The sequence below is a fragment of the Monodelphis domestica genome, chromosome 5, assembly GCF_027887165.1.
Source record: "Monodelphis domestica isolate mMonDom1 chromosome 5, mMonDom1.pri, whole genome shotgun sequence".
Lineage (NCBI taxonomy): Eukaryota > Metazoa > Chordata > Mammalia > Didelphimorphia > Didelphidae > Monodelphis > Monodelphis domestica.
In genome coordinates, this window is record NC_077231.1 from 93,555,344 (window position 1) to 93,570,504 (window position 15,161).

Here is a 15,161-nt window from a genome sequence, read left to right on the forward strand (position 1 = left end):
ATGGATAGATGGATGGGGGCGATAAATTGAATATAATCTTAAAGGGAAAGCACTAGTATTAAATATTTGTTTCTTTCTTCATGGGTCTAAATTTCCTAAGGCCAAGTTATTTTACTTTTGCCTTTGTATTCCCAGACAATCACAGAGCTTATATGGCATATAGTATGTGCTTACTAAATATTGCTGATTGAATGATTGTGTATAAAGCTGAAAAGGGTTCTGGTCTCTGGACCTATAATGACTCATAAACCCACATGACTCTGAGTGACAGAGTGGGTTAAGCTATCTACTGTCTAGAATACTCTCCTTTCTCCCCTTCAACAACTGTTTTCTCAGGCTTCCTTCAAGATTCAGCTCAAATCTCACCCTTTGTAGGGGTCTTACCCATTCTCCCTTTCCCAGTCCCTTCCCTCTAAAATTGTCTTCTATAAGAATTATATATACCCTGTATGTTCTTAGTTATTTGCATGTATTTTCCCCCTATTAGCTATGAGCTAGCAACTAGGTGGCACAGTGGATAAAGTATTGGGCTTGGAATCAGGAAGACATCTTCACGAGTTCAAATCCAGCCTCAGATACTTATTAATTATGTGACCCCAGGCAAGTCAATGGACCTCATTTATCTTGGTTTCTTCATCTGTCAAATAAGCTGCAGAAGGAAATGGCAAACCACTCAAGTATCTGTGCCAAGAAAACCCCAAATGGACTCAGGAAAAGTCAGACATGATTGCAACAACTGAACAACAAATAGAAATGTCAGCCCTTATTATGATTAACAGATTAATTAATTCCTTTAAAAACCTATATTAAGTACTTAATCAAAGCCAGGCACCAGACAGTCAGATGTGGATAACCTGCCTACATTCTGTGTTGAAGACAGTAGTACCTGCATGGCTCAGATGATGGATCCATCAAAAACTATCCAACTATCTAATTGTTAAAAGCAGTAGTAATATATCAGACCTCCCAGAGATGCAAAACACACAGATCATTCTTACAAGTCTACCTGCTAAGTCATCCCTGTCAACATCATGGTTAACAATTGACACACAGCTGTGAACTGGTCCAACCATTATGGAAAACAATTTGGAAAAAAGGAAGAAAGTGACTAAAATGTTTATACTTTTTGACCCAGATATTCCATGCATGGATATATATATACTACAAGGAGGTTCAAGATAGAGAGAGAAAGGTCCCGTATATACCAAAATATTTATAAGCATTTTTCAGAACAATAAAAACCTGGACATAGAGTCAATGCTCATAGATTGAAAGATAGCTAAACAAAATGTGCTTCAAGGCTGTAATGGAATATGACTATGCTGTAAGAAATAATGAATGTGATGAATTCAGAGATGCATAAGAAGACTTTCATGAAATGATGCAAAAAAGAACTGAGAAAATAATACACTAAAGTGACCACAAAAATGTAAGGAGAAAGAACAGCAACAAAATAATTAAACTGGAATGCTATAAAATTATAATGGCCAGGCTTGGTTCCAAAGTTGAGCCATCTCTATACCATCTTTTTAAAAAATCCCTTCATCTTCTCTCTTAGAATCAATATTGTGTGTATTGCTGATGGAGTTGTGAATTGACCCAACCATTCTGGAGGGCAATTTTGATCTATGCCCAAAATGCACTAAAAGACTGTCTGCCCTTTGATCCAGCCATACCACTGCTGGGTCTGTACCCCAACGACATAATAAGGAAAAAGTCCTGTACAAGAATATTCATAGCTGCGCTCTTTGTGGTAGCCAAAAATTGGAAAATGAGGGGATGCCCATCAATTGGGGAATGGCTGAACACATTGTGGTATATGTTGGTGATGGGATATTATTGTGCAAAAAGGAATAATAAAGTGGAGGAATTCCATGTGAACTGGAATGACCTCCAGGAAGTGATGCAGAGCGAGAGGAGCAGGACCAGGAAAACATTGTACACAGAGACTGATACACTGTGGTACAACTGAATGTAATGGACTTCTCTACTAACAGCAATGCAATGATCCAGGACAATCCAGAGGAACTTATGAGAAAGATGCTCTCCACATCCAGAGGAAGAACTGTGGGAGCAGAAACACAGAAGAAGAACAACTGCTTGATCACATGGTTCGTTGGGGATATGATTGGGGATGTAGACTAAATGATCAGCCTAATGCAAATATCAATAATATGGAAATAGGTCTTGATCAATGACACATGTAAAACCCAATGGAATTGCTCGTGGGCTATGGGAGGGAGTGGGAAGAGGGGAGGGAAAGAACATGATTCTTGTTATCAAGGAAAAATAGTCTAAATTAATTAATTAAATAAAAATTTTCAAATCACACACACACAAAAACAATCAATATCGTATACTGATTTCAAGGCGGAAGAGCAAGAAGGGGTGGGCAATGGAGGCTAAGTGACTTACCCAGGAGCACACAGTTAAGAAGTATCTGAGGCCAGATTTGAACCCAGGAACCTTCTGTCTCTAGGCCTGGCTCTCAATCCACTGAGCTACCCAGCTGCCCCCTCTTTTATATTCTTTATTATGGGGATAGGAGTGACGCACTGGGAAGAAGAGGGAAGAAACATAAAAGATATATAAAAAAGTAATTAGTAACCATTTTAAAAAAACGATATCAGGTTGTCTTTTATTTGCTTGGAATTTGAGGGGAAAGTTAGAATAATTTATTCCTCTCTTACTTGGGTCCAAAATATTTCCTAGGAATCATGAAAGTGGTCCCCAATGGGCTATGAACTGAGGAGGACCCTTTCTATTTATTAATGAACCAGAACCCCCTTAATTTAAATGTAATGATTTCCTGGGAAAGAAGGAACAGGGGAATCCCTTAATTGACCTTAACAATAGGCAGATCTCAGGATGTTCAATCTAACAAATAGTGCATCACCCCCAGAGTCAGTCTTGGACCCTAACAAGGAGGGAGGGACATGACTCAAAGCAGTGATTGATGTGAGATACACTACCAGTAGGTGGGGCTTTAACACAAAGAGCCTCTGGGGTCTTTCCTTTTCACTTGAATGCAGGAGCAAAGGCTTGGCCCCATCCTTCCTGGATGACCAGAAGCTTTATGGCTCTCCAAGAGGGAGATGGCACTCTCTTCTATTTGGTGGTCAGAAGACCAGAAGCTTTCTGCCTCTGTGATCTCTTTTCTCTCTTTTTCTTCTGGGGAATGAACTCTTGAAATTCCAGAAATAAGCCTGGCCTCAAAAAGTTATGAGAAGAGAATGAAAATTCAAAACCAGACCCTCAGAATTCAGAGGTGGGGTTCTTTCACCCCAAGAGTCTCCCTGCTGCCTTCTTTGCTAATTGGTCACTCTTGGCTTCCTTCCTGTAGTGGATGTTTCAGCCAAGCTGACCGACCCCCTGCTCCCCTTTGTACAGGACATCCTCTCTCTCATACCTGGCCTTTTTACTGGGCAATCTCCCATGCCAAGAAAGCACCCCTTCCTCACCACCACCTCTTATAATCTCTATCGTCCCTTGAGATTCAGCTCCAGAGACACCTCTCCTACTCAAAACCTTTCCCAGTATTTCCAGCTTTTAGTCCTAATGGAGTGGAAATGGAGAGAACCCTGTCTCTACTCAGAACTGGGATCAAACTTCACATCTGATACTCACTACCTGTGTGACTATGGGCAAGTCCTTAACCTGATTCTGAACCTCAGTTTCCTCATCTGTGAAATATGGTTGTTTGACTGGATGGCCTCTGGATTCCTTTCTAGCTTTATATATCTATGACTCACCCCCTCCTGAAACCCAAGTCTACTGACTTTGCGTGAATTTATAATCAAGATATCTGTGTTCATGATATTTCTTTCCATTAGAATATAAGATCCAAGAGGCAGTTAGGTGGCAAGGTAGAATAAAGCGCCAGGCCTGGAGTTGAAAGGTCCTGACATTTCCTAGCTGCATGATCCTGGGCATGTCACTAGCCCTTGTTCTTCTGTCTTCTTTTTTGTTTAACCCTGACCACCCTACACCAAGATAAACTCAGAATGGGCGAATGACTTGAATATAAAGAAGGAAACTATAAGTAAATTAGGTGAATACAGAATAGTATACATGTCAGACCTTTGGGAAGGGAAAGATTTTTAAACCAAGCAAGACTTAGAAAGAGTCACAAAATGCAAAATAAATTATTTTTACTACATCAAATTAAAAAGGGTTTGTACAAACAAAACCAATGTAACTAAAATTAGAAGGAAAGCAACAAATTGGGAAACAATCTTCATAACAATAACCTCTGACAAAGGTCTAATGACTCAAATCTATAAAGAGCTAAACCAGTTGTACAAAAAATCAAGCCATTCTCCAATTGAAAAATGGGTAAGGGACACGAATAGGCAATTTTCAGTTAAAGAAATCAAGACTATTAATAAGCACATGAAAAAATGTTCTAGATCTCTTATAATCAGAGAGATGCAAATCAAAACAACTCTGAGGTATCACCTCACACCTAGCAGATTGTTCAACATGACAGCTATGGAAAGTAATGAATGCTGGAGAGGGATGTGGCAAAGTAGGGACATTAATTCATTGCTGGTGGAGTTGTGAACTGATCCAACCATTCTGGAGGGCAATTTGGAACTATGCCCAAAGGGTGACAAAAGAATGTCTACCATTTGATCCATCCATAGCACTGCTGGGTCTGTACCCCAAAGAGATAATAAGGGAAAATACCTGTACAAGAATGTTCATAGCTGCGCTCTTTGTGGTGGCCAAAAACTGGAAAATAAGGGGATGCCCTTCAATTGGGGAATGGCTGAACAAATTGTGGTATATGTTGGTAATGGAATACTATTGTGCTAAGAGGAATAATAAAGTGGAGGGATTCCATGGAGACTGGAACAACCTCCAGGAAGTGATGCAGAGCGAGAGGAGCAGAACCAGGAGAACATTGTACACAGAGACTGACACATTGTGGTACATGAGAACGTAATGGACTTCTCCAGTAATGGCTTTACAATGTCCCTGAAAAACCTGCAGAGATCTACGAGAAAAAAAAAAAAAACATCCTCAAGCAGAGGACAAACTGTGGGAGTAAAAACACTGAGGAAAAGCAACTGCCTGACTACAGGGGTTGAGGGGACATGACAGAGGAGAGATGCTAAATGAGCGCCCTAATGCAAATACCAACAACACGGAAATGGGTTCAGAGCAAGGACCCATGTGAAACCCAGATGAATCGCCCGTTGGCTAGGGAAGGAGTGGCGGGGGAGGGTGGGGGGGGGGAGGAAAAGAAAATGATCTGTTTCCAATGAGCAATGTATGAAAATGACCAAATAAAATAATGTTTTAAAAACTAAAAAAAAAATTAATACTGAGTATCGGTTCCAAGGCAGAAGAATGGTAAGAGTGAAGCAATGGGGGTTAAGTGACTTGCCCAGGGTCACACAGCTAGGAAGTATCCAAAGTCTCCTGTTTCTAGATTTGGCTCTCAATCCACTGAGCCATCTAGCTGCCTCCACCTTTCTGTCTTAAGACTTGCTGCTAAGACAGAATATAAAGGTTTTAAGGGAGAGTGGGGAATATAAGCTCCCTAAATATAGGAACTTTTATTTTTGTTTACCCATTATTAGTAAGTACAATTCCTTACACATATGTGCTTGGGTTTTTTTTTTTCTTTTAAACCCTTACCTTCCATCTTAGAATCAATACTATGCATTGGTTCTAAGGCAGAAAAGCAGCAAGGGCTGGGCAACAGGGGTTAAGTGACTTGTCACACAGCTAGGAAGTGTCTGAGATCAGATTTGAACCCAGCACCTCCTGTCTCTAGGTCTGGCTCTCAATCCACTGAGCCACCCTGCCACCCTGCCACCCCCCCCCCATATATGTACTTGTTAACCACTTTCAGTTTCAAACTTTTCAGTTTCCCCATCTGTAATGCCAAGCAATTGAATTCTGTCCCCTTAGAACCCTTCTACTTTAAATCTAAAGTTCCATGTAAATGAATGAATAATGAATGGATTCTTTGAGATAATTCACAAACAGCAAATGAGGGGAGAGAAAATGCCTTTGGACCAAGTCCTTTCTCCCCACCCCCAAACAATTCCCCTTGGGCCTGAAAGGGTAGTCTCCTGCTCCTGTGCCCTCCCCAACCCTTCCTAGACTATTCACACCCCAGGTCCTAGGGGAAGTCAGATAGTATCTAATCTGCCTGGCTGTAGGTCTGGGGAACACTCCTGTGGGGCTCAGTTTACAGAGCCTGGCCTTGGAGCTGTGTGGGAAGAATCTGGCTCCTTTGCTTTGGGACTGATGTTCTGTTGTCCTGAAATGATGGAGGCAGCCTCCTCCTCCGCAGACCTTGAGTGACTCCCTCCATGGCTGGCATGCATGGGAATCCAATGGCCCTTCTCCAGCTTTGTGCCTCGCTGAATACCTGGGACAGGAAAGAGTGAAACCTAAATCCCCTCCAAGGAGCAAACATTCCTGGGCTTTCTTTGCAGTTTGGCAGATAAGACACTTCAAAAGCCCTCTTTGAAGCTGGGAAGATTTGAGACTTTTTACCCTCTCCCTCTCCCCTTTCCCTGGAGGCTGGATCCTGGGTGGGGGGAGAGCTCCATGACTAACCAAGTACCAACCTGGCTCGCCAACACCCATATTGAACAATGTCTATACATTGTACTGTGGGGATGAAGCCCAGAGAGAAACCTGGCCCATCCCAGTGTGCGTCTCTCGTGGCAGGTTGTTTGGCAGGTAGGAAAGGAGGTCTGGTGCCAGCAAGAACACACACACAGAGTCAGGAGGCAGGAAGAAAACCTTTGGGGAGTGAAGAGATTGTCTTGTCCAGCAAGAGAGCCTTTCCTACTGTATTCGGGCTCAGCATTCCCATGCACATGCAATGATAACCAGCATTACTGATAGAAAACTTGAAATTTTAGGTCGTTTTTGCCTTTTATTCTTCAATATGTTGTTCTTCCGCCATGTCCAGGTCTTCATGTCCCACTTTGGGGCGCTCTTGACAAAGATTCTGAGATGCTTTGCCATTTCCTTCTCTGGCTCATCTGATGGGCAAGGAAGCTGAGATTTTACAGATGAGGACATATTTGGTCCTTCTTACAGCCCTAGGAAGGAGGGACTTTTATTATCCCCATTTTACTGATGAGGTTGATATCACTGTCATTTTACAGAAAAGTCTTGAGATTTGAACTCAGCTCTCTTGGCTCTTCAAATAGCGCATCATGACACACAGTCTCCTCTACACAGTGGCAGCTAGGTAACTCTATGGATAGAACTCCAACCTTGGAATCAAGAAGCCCTGAATTCAAATCCAGCCCTAGATTCTTAGTTGTTATATGATTCTGGGCAAGTCACATCTTTTATTTCCTCATCTGTAAAATGGGAATAATAATAGTGCATACCTCTCAAGGATATTATGAGAATCAAATAAGATAATAATTGTGAAGCACTTGGGATACTGCCTGGCACATGGAAAATACCAAATAAATGTTCGTTTTTATCATCATTACTCAGGACAAAGCATAGGAGCATAGAATGGAAAAGGATCACAGAGGTCATCTAGTCTAACCCACTTATTTTACAGATAAGGAAATTGAAGTCAAGTGACTTGCCCAAAACCACAGTTAGTAAGTTGCAAAGTGGAGTCCAAGAATCATAGGTCTAGGACAAAAAAGAACTTCGGAGCCACCAGATCTAACCAACTCATTTTAAAGATGAGAAAACTACAGGCTAAGAGACAGAAAGGAGGATCAGTGGAATAGATTTGGGGTAAATGACCTCAGCAAGACAGTCCATGATAAGCCCAAAGATCCCAGCTTTGGGGATAAAAGTCCCTTAATTGACAAAAACTGCTAGGGAAATTGGAAGACCATATGGGAGAGATTAGGTTTAGATCAACACCTCACACCCTACACCAAGATAAATTCAGAATGTGTGAATGACTTGAATATAATAAAGGAAACTATAAGTAAATTAGGTGAATATAGTTTACCTGTCAGATCTATGGGAAAGGAAAGATTTTAAGACCAAGCAAGAATTAGAAAAAAATCACAAAATGTAAAATAAATAAATTTGATTACATTAAATTTAAAGGGTTTTATACAAACAAAACCAATGCAATCAAAATTAGAAGGGAAGCAAAAATTGGGGAAAAAATCTTTATAACAGAAACCTCTGACAAAGGTCTAATTACTCAACTAAATCAATTGTACAAAAAATCAAGCCATTCCCCAATTGATAAATGGGCAAGGGAAATGAATAGGCAGTTTTCAGATAAAGAAATCAAAACTATCAATAAGCACATGAAAAAGTGTTCTAAATCTCTTATAATTAGAGAAATGCAAATCAAGACAACTCTGAGGTACCACTTCACACCTAGCAGATTGGCTAACATGACAGCTATGAAAAGTAATGAATGCTGGAGGGGATGTGGCAGAGTAGGGACATTAATACATTGCTGGTGGAGTTGTGAATTGATCTAACCATTCTGGAAGGCAATTTGGAACTATGCCCAAAGGGCGATAAAAGACTGTCTACCTTTTGATCCACCCACAGCACTGCTGGGTTTGTACCCCAAAGAGATCACAAGGAAAAAGACTTCTACAAAAATATTTATAGCTACATGATTTGTGTTGGCAACAAATTGGAAAATAAGGGGATGCCCTTCGATTAGGGAATGGATGAACAAATTGCGGTATCTGTTGGTGATGGAATATTATTGTGCTCAAAGGAATAATGAACTGGAAGAATCCCATATGAACTGGAATGACCTCCGGGAAGTGATGCAGAGTGAAAGGAGCAGAACCAGGAGAACATTGTACACATAGACTGTTACACTGTGGTACAATCGAATGTAATGGACTTCTCTACTAACAGCAATGCAATGATCCAGGATAATTCTGAGGGACTTATGAGAAAGATGCTCTCCACATCCAGAGAAAGAACTGTGGGAGCAGAAATGCAGAAGAAAAACAACTGCTTGATCATATGGGTCTATGGGGATATGATTGGGGATGGAGACTCTAAACAATCACCCTTGTGCAAATATTAATAATATGGAAATAGGGCTTGATCAATGACACATGTAAAACCCAATGGAATTGCTCATTGGCTATGAAGAGGGAGGGAGGATGAGAAGGAAAGAATATGAATCATGTAACCATGGAAAAATATTCTAAATTAATTAAATAAAAAATTTAATTGAAAAGAAATAAAAGCTTGAGGGCTCTTTGTATCAATTTTAAAAAGTAAAGATGAGAAAACTGAGTCTAGAGAAATGGTTTGCCCAAGAAAGCAAGGGTAGTAAGCATGAGTAGGGGAATTTGAGCCTAGAGAGCAGCTAGTGTAATAATTAAAATTATGAAGCTAATAGTAGCTTAATAACTTTATTAAATCAAAAGAGGAGGAGGAGAAGGAGGAGGAGTAAAGAGAGGGAAAGATAGGAAAGAGGTAGAGAGTTACTAAGCTTTCTAATCTATTGGCCTCCATGATGAGCCTGTCGCTGAACTCCAACAAAGGTTCCTTCAGCTCTCCATGATCCAGCCAGAAAACCCCAAAGACCACCTCTTCACCACTTATAAGCTCTCACCCACTAGCTCTCACACATCACATCTCAGGAACCAATCAGAATTCCTTCATTTGCCTAAGCTGCCCAAGGGGGAAGTGCCTGTGGAATCAGTTTCCCATCTCATTTGTTCCTTGGTTCTTTAACTTACTTTCTCTGAGAGTTTATCTATACCTAAATTTACTCAGTGGTCTTTGACCTCCAGCTCACTGAAAGATGACGTTAAAAAAGACAACAAAATGAAGAGAGAAATTTGCTTCTGATAATAGGTAACATCCCCCACCTCCACACACAACTATATGCCTGTCTTCATCTAGAGCGCTCTCTCTCTCTCTCTCTCTCTCTCTCTCTCTCTCTATCTATCTATCTATCTATATATATATATATATATATATTATATTTACACTTATATATCTATATGCCTCAATAGCCACCTAAGCCTATATGTGTGCATATACCTAAATATATGTGTGTATACTATACATCTGTATATGTATAAACATATGTGTTGTGTGTGTTGTGTAGGAGCTTATTTGTATCCATATTGTTTCCCCCCCTTGAGGACAGACATGGTTTTATTCTTTGTCTTTATGTCCCCAGCACCTAGGACAGTGCCTGGAACACAGTAAGTGATTGATGAACATTTATTAAATAAAATGGAATTTTTAAAAATCTTGTCTCCCCTTTTCTGTTTGTTTCGGTTTTTACATCATCTTCCAGGGACTATCCCAACCCTCAACAGCAGCCACCTGTACTGCAGAGCCCAGTGCAAACTACCCCCACAATGTCTGGAGGAAAAGGAGGTTGAATGAAAGCAAAAGACAAAGATTCAGGTCTGGCACATTTCCTGGGACAGATTCCAAGGAGAGGGCTGAATCAGACCAAAGCATCCTTTTTTGCCTTGATCCTCCTTCCTTCTGTTGTCTGCTGGACATTTTGGTGCAGGATGATTTAAGGGGCATCTCTTCCTGTTGGACTTAACGAAGAATCCAAAGCTTTATGATAAATAATGCAATTAGCTTCTCCTGGTGATTTGGGAGGATGTATCATCAAAGGCAGAACAGGCTGGGTTCATTTCTTCCATTTCCTCTCTTGCCTCAATCTCCACAGGTCGTGGCAGTGTGGTTTAAGACAAAGAACACTGCCTTTGCCATCAAAGTTCAGTTCAAATCTCAGCTTTGCTGAACACCATCCAGTGACTGAACAAGCAACTTACCCTGTCTTGTTAAATGATTCCACCTCTCAGCTTTCTCATCTTTTAAATTACAGGACTGTAATTCATATCCCTAATATCCTTTCTGGCTCAAAAACTAGTCCTAAACGTATGACCTATGAACTTGCCACCTTGGGCAAATTTACTAAAAACAATGGGCTCAGTTGCTCCTCTATAAAATGGGGTTCCACTAAATGATGTTCAAGGTCTCTTCTAACTCTATATTGATGCTCTGATGGTTTATGTTTTCATTCTTCTAAAAATAAATTTTTTAAACCCTTACCTTCTGTTTTAGATTCAATACTGTATATTGGTTCCAAGGCAAAAGAGTGGTCAGGGCTAGGCCATGGGGGTTAAGTGACTGGTCACCCAGCTAGGAAGTGTCTAAGGCTAGATTTGAATCCAGGACCTCCTGTTGGTAGGCCTGGCTCTCAATCCACTGAGCCACTCAGCTGCCACCTGAGTTTTCATTCTTGAAGGACTCCACACATTTCTTTTCTCTTCTTTTTCCATCTCTTTCCATGCCCCAGGTCAGACTGGACTTTAAAGGAATGACTGCTAAAGGTAGGATTTTAGCTGGGATTTGAAGGAATCCAGGAGGCAGAGGTGAAGATGGAGTGTTCTAGGTATAGGAGAGAGCCAGTGAATGCTTGTAATTGGGAAATGGAGTATCATGTTTTCAGAACAACCAGGAGAGCAGAGGCGCCAGATCAAAGAGTACATGGAGAGTAAGGTGCTTAAGAAGACTGAAAAGATAGGAAGGAGAATAACGAATAAAAAGGACTTTAAAAACCAAATAGAGAAAAATAATTTTGATCCTGGAGGCAGTAGGGAACCATTGAAGTTTATTGAACAAAGAGGAGACATGGTCAGGTCTATGCCTTAGGAAAATCAAAAGATAGTGAGTTCTCAATCTCTGCTGATATACAAGAAGAAATTGGATGACTGGGGAAGCTGGGTAGCTCAGTGGATTGAGAGCCAGGCTTAGAGATGGGAGGTCCTAGACATTTTCCAGCTGTGTGACCCTGGGCAAGTCACTTTACCCCCATAGCCTAGCCCTTACTGCTCTTCTGCCTTGGAACCAATACTTAGTATTGATTCTAAGGTGGAAGGTAGGGGTTTAAAAAAAAAAGAAATCAGATGACTAATCATCAGAGATATTGCCAATTGGAGTTCGTGCTTCAGGTAGGGGTTAAAACTAATAATTGATAAGGTCCCTTCTAACTCCAGTATTCTATGAAATCATTCATTTCCAGTCTCACTTCCAATCTTTTGCACTATAAAATATTTCCTATTTGCCCAAGTAAATTGCTGTGCATAAGTCACAGCGTATTTATGTTGTACAGGACAGTGTGGGGAGATAGAAAATAAATGGTAAATGGAATCCTTGCCATTGGGAAGTGTATAATCTGGTGGAGATGTTCGAGCAAAAGTCGGAGGATCTGGGTTCAAATCTGGACTCTGAAACTTACCATCTGTATATAGGACCTTGGTTAGGCAAGTCACTTCACCCACAGCTTCCATAGTTGTAAAATGTTAAGATTGGTAAATGGTCAGCAAGCCTTCACACCCTTCCAGTTCTAGACGTATGAACATCCGGACATTAGGAAGAAGGGCAGAAACAAATAAAGCATCCAAAAGACTTTGAGGTAGCTCTAAGACTTTGGGGACACACTGTACATCTCTGCATTCAGGCCGGAGAAAGCCAATCTGAATTAGGAAAACCATAAACAGTTGCTAAAGAAATGTAATTTCGCTTTCTTTCACATCATAATTATAGCCCACATTTATGGAGGGTTTACAAAGTGGTTTACACAAAACCCTGTGGGAATGCAGAAGTGTAATATTTCCCCCATTTTAAAGATGAGGAAGCTAAAACTCCAAAAAATTCCTGGACCTGCTCACAGTCCCAGAGCTAAGTGTTGGAGCTGGTATTCAGACTCTGCTCTTCTGACTCCAAATTTAAATGATCTCACCATTCACTCTGGAGCTCTGCTAGGAAGAAGCTCTCCCTATTATGGAATCAAATCCCAGGCTCCCACATGGCAGGCAGAGACATTCACCAGGGTGTGAACCAGGAAATACCTGGAGTGACAGAAGATAAGAGCTGGCAGGGCTGCCAAGGAGAGGGTGGAAGAGGGGGCAGTGGAGGGGAGAGGGATGTACTTGAATGAATAGATAACAACTGTCTGTACTTGGCATATGACTTGTGTGCAACTTGGGTGTTACTAAAGTGTTGGAGAAAGAAACCACTCCTGGTCCAGTCTTATTTACATTTTTGTACTGATGATTGCGAAGCTTCCTCCTTCTATCAATAAATCAACTGGCACTTCTTCCTTTTTTTTAAACCCTTCCCTTCCATCTCAGAATCAATTGTGTATTGGTTCCAAGGCAGAAGAGCAGTAAGGGCTAGGCTATCGGGGTAAAGTGACTTGTCCAGGGTCACACGGCTAGGAAGTATATGGGTCTAGAGTTGAACCCAAGACCTCTCATCTCTAAGTCTGGCTCTCTATTCACTGAACCACCTAGCTGCCCCTTCTGGCATTTCTTAAATAGCAACTATGTGCTAGATTCTGGGAATTCAGAGACAAAAATGAAACAATTCTTGTCTTCAAGGAATGTATATTCTATTGGGTATAAATATTAGGTATAGGGATGGAGTATGCTGGCAAAGGTTTCACAATCAACTTGGGACACATTTTTAAGTTATATCTGCATTATTGATATTTTCTCCATTGTTTTCTTAAATCTAAAGCATAAATGGGCAGCTAAGTGGCTCAGTGAATAGAGTGCCAGGCTTGGATTCAAGAAAACCCAAGTTCAAATAAAGCTGTAAGCACTTACTAGCTGTATGACTCTGACCAAATCACTTCACCCTGTTTGCCTCAGTTTTCTCGTTTGTAAAATGAGCTGGAGAAGGAAATGGCGAACCACTCCAGGATCTTTGCCAAGAAAACCCCAAAGGGGCCGCTGAAGGGGTCACCGAGAGTGTGTGTTTCAGACACTGCCGAAAATGACCAAAAAGACAATGAAGAGAGGCAGAGTGCAGTCCCTGATCTGGAGTTTGCTGACTTCTAAGATGTCAATGCTCACACTGAGGATTGGGCAATCAGCTCTCAGAGGGTTCCGGCATACCCCAGGCAGGGACTAGACCTGTGATTGCATTGGGACAGGGAACTGCCAGGTAAAGAAACTCACTCTGCCAAAGTAGGTTCCCTCCTATGTGCCATACGGTCTTTCTTTAATCCCTCACTTTCCATCTTAGAATAAATAGTAAGTATCAGTTCCATGGCAGAAGAGCAGTAAGGGCTAGGCAATGGGGGTTAAGTGAATTGCCCAGGGTCACACAGCTGGGAAGTGTCTGAGGCCAGATTTGAACCCAGGACCTCCTGACTCCAGGTCTAAATTGGAATACCACTGATTGACCGCTTCAGGGTCCATTTTGGAATTTGAACAGTGAGGAAGGCTATGACAAACTAGTCAAAGCAAGTGAGGCAATATTAAAAACAATGAGGGAGTGCTCAGACAGGCAAGGGACTTGGACAAAATTCAAGAAACTGAGGCAAGAGAGTGGAGAAACTCCTTCTACATTCATGAACAGGCTTGTTGGAATGGGAGAACGGTGTATAGACCTGGACAGAATGAAAGAACAGGACGTACATCAATTTATAAAGAACACTCATGCAATAGTTAAGAACCAAGACCTCATTCATTCTTTTCAGCCATAGCTAACTCTTTGGGGTGCCATTTTGGATTTTCTTAGCAAAAATACTAAAGTGGTTTTTCATTTCCTTCTTTAGCTCACCTTACAGATGAGGAAACCAAGGCCAACAAGATTAGTGACTCGTCCAGGGTCACACAGCTAATATGTGTCTGAGGTCAAAGTTGAACTCAGGACTTCCTAATTCTAAGCCTTCTTAAAAATGCAAACTCTAAGGGCAGCAAGGTAGCCCAGTGGATAAAGCACTGGGTCTGAGGTCAAGAGGATCTGGGTTCAAATCTGACCTTAGCTCTAGGGCCAGTCACTTAACCCTGAATGGTGCTTTTCCATCTTAGAACTGATCTTCAGACAGAAGGCAAGGGTTTTAGAGCAATGCACATTCTAAAAGAAATTTGGGTCACATCACTTAGACAGCAAAGTTAAATATGAACCGAGATGAGTAGGTGGCTCTTCCGATCCTTTTTAGCCTCTCCCTCCATCAGGCTTGGGGAGGAGGGATGGGGGAGGGACCCAGTTCTCCCAGGTTGAAGGATGGAGGCTGGGAGGGAACTGCTCAGGGACAGGGAAAGGGCCAGAGCTGAGATCTGAAAGGCCATGACCTTCTTAAGGTCTAGGACCTCAGACTTGTTAGTGAACTCTTCTCTGCCTTTGAGAAGCAGTAAAGCAGAGAAGATAGAGATCTGGCCCTTGATTCA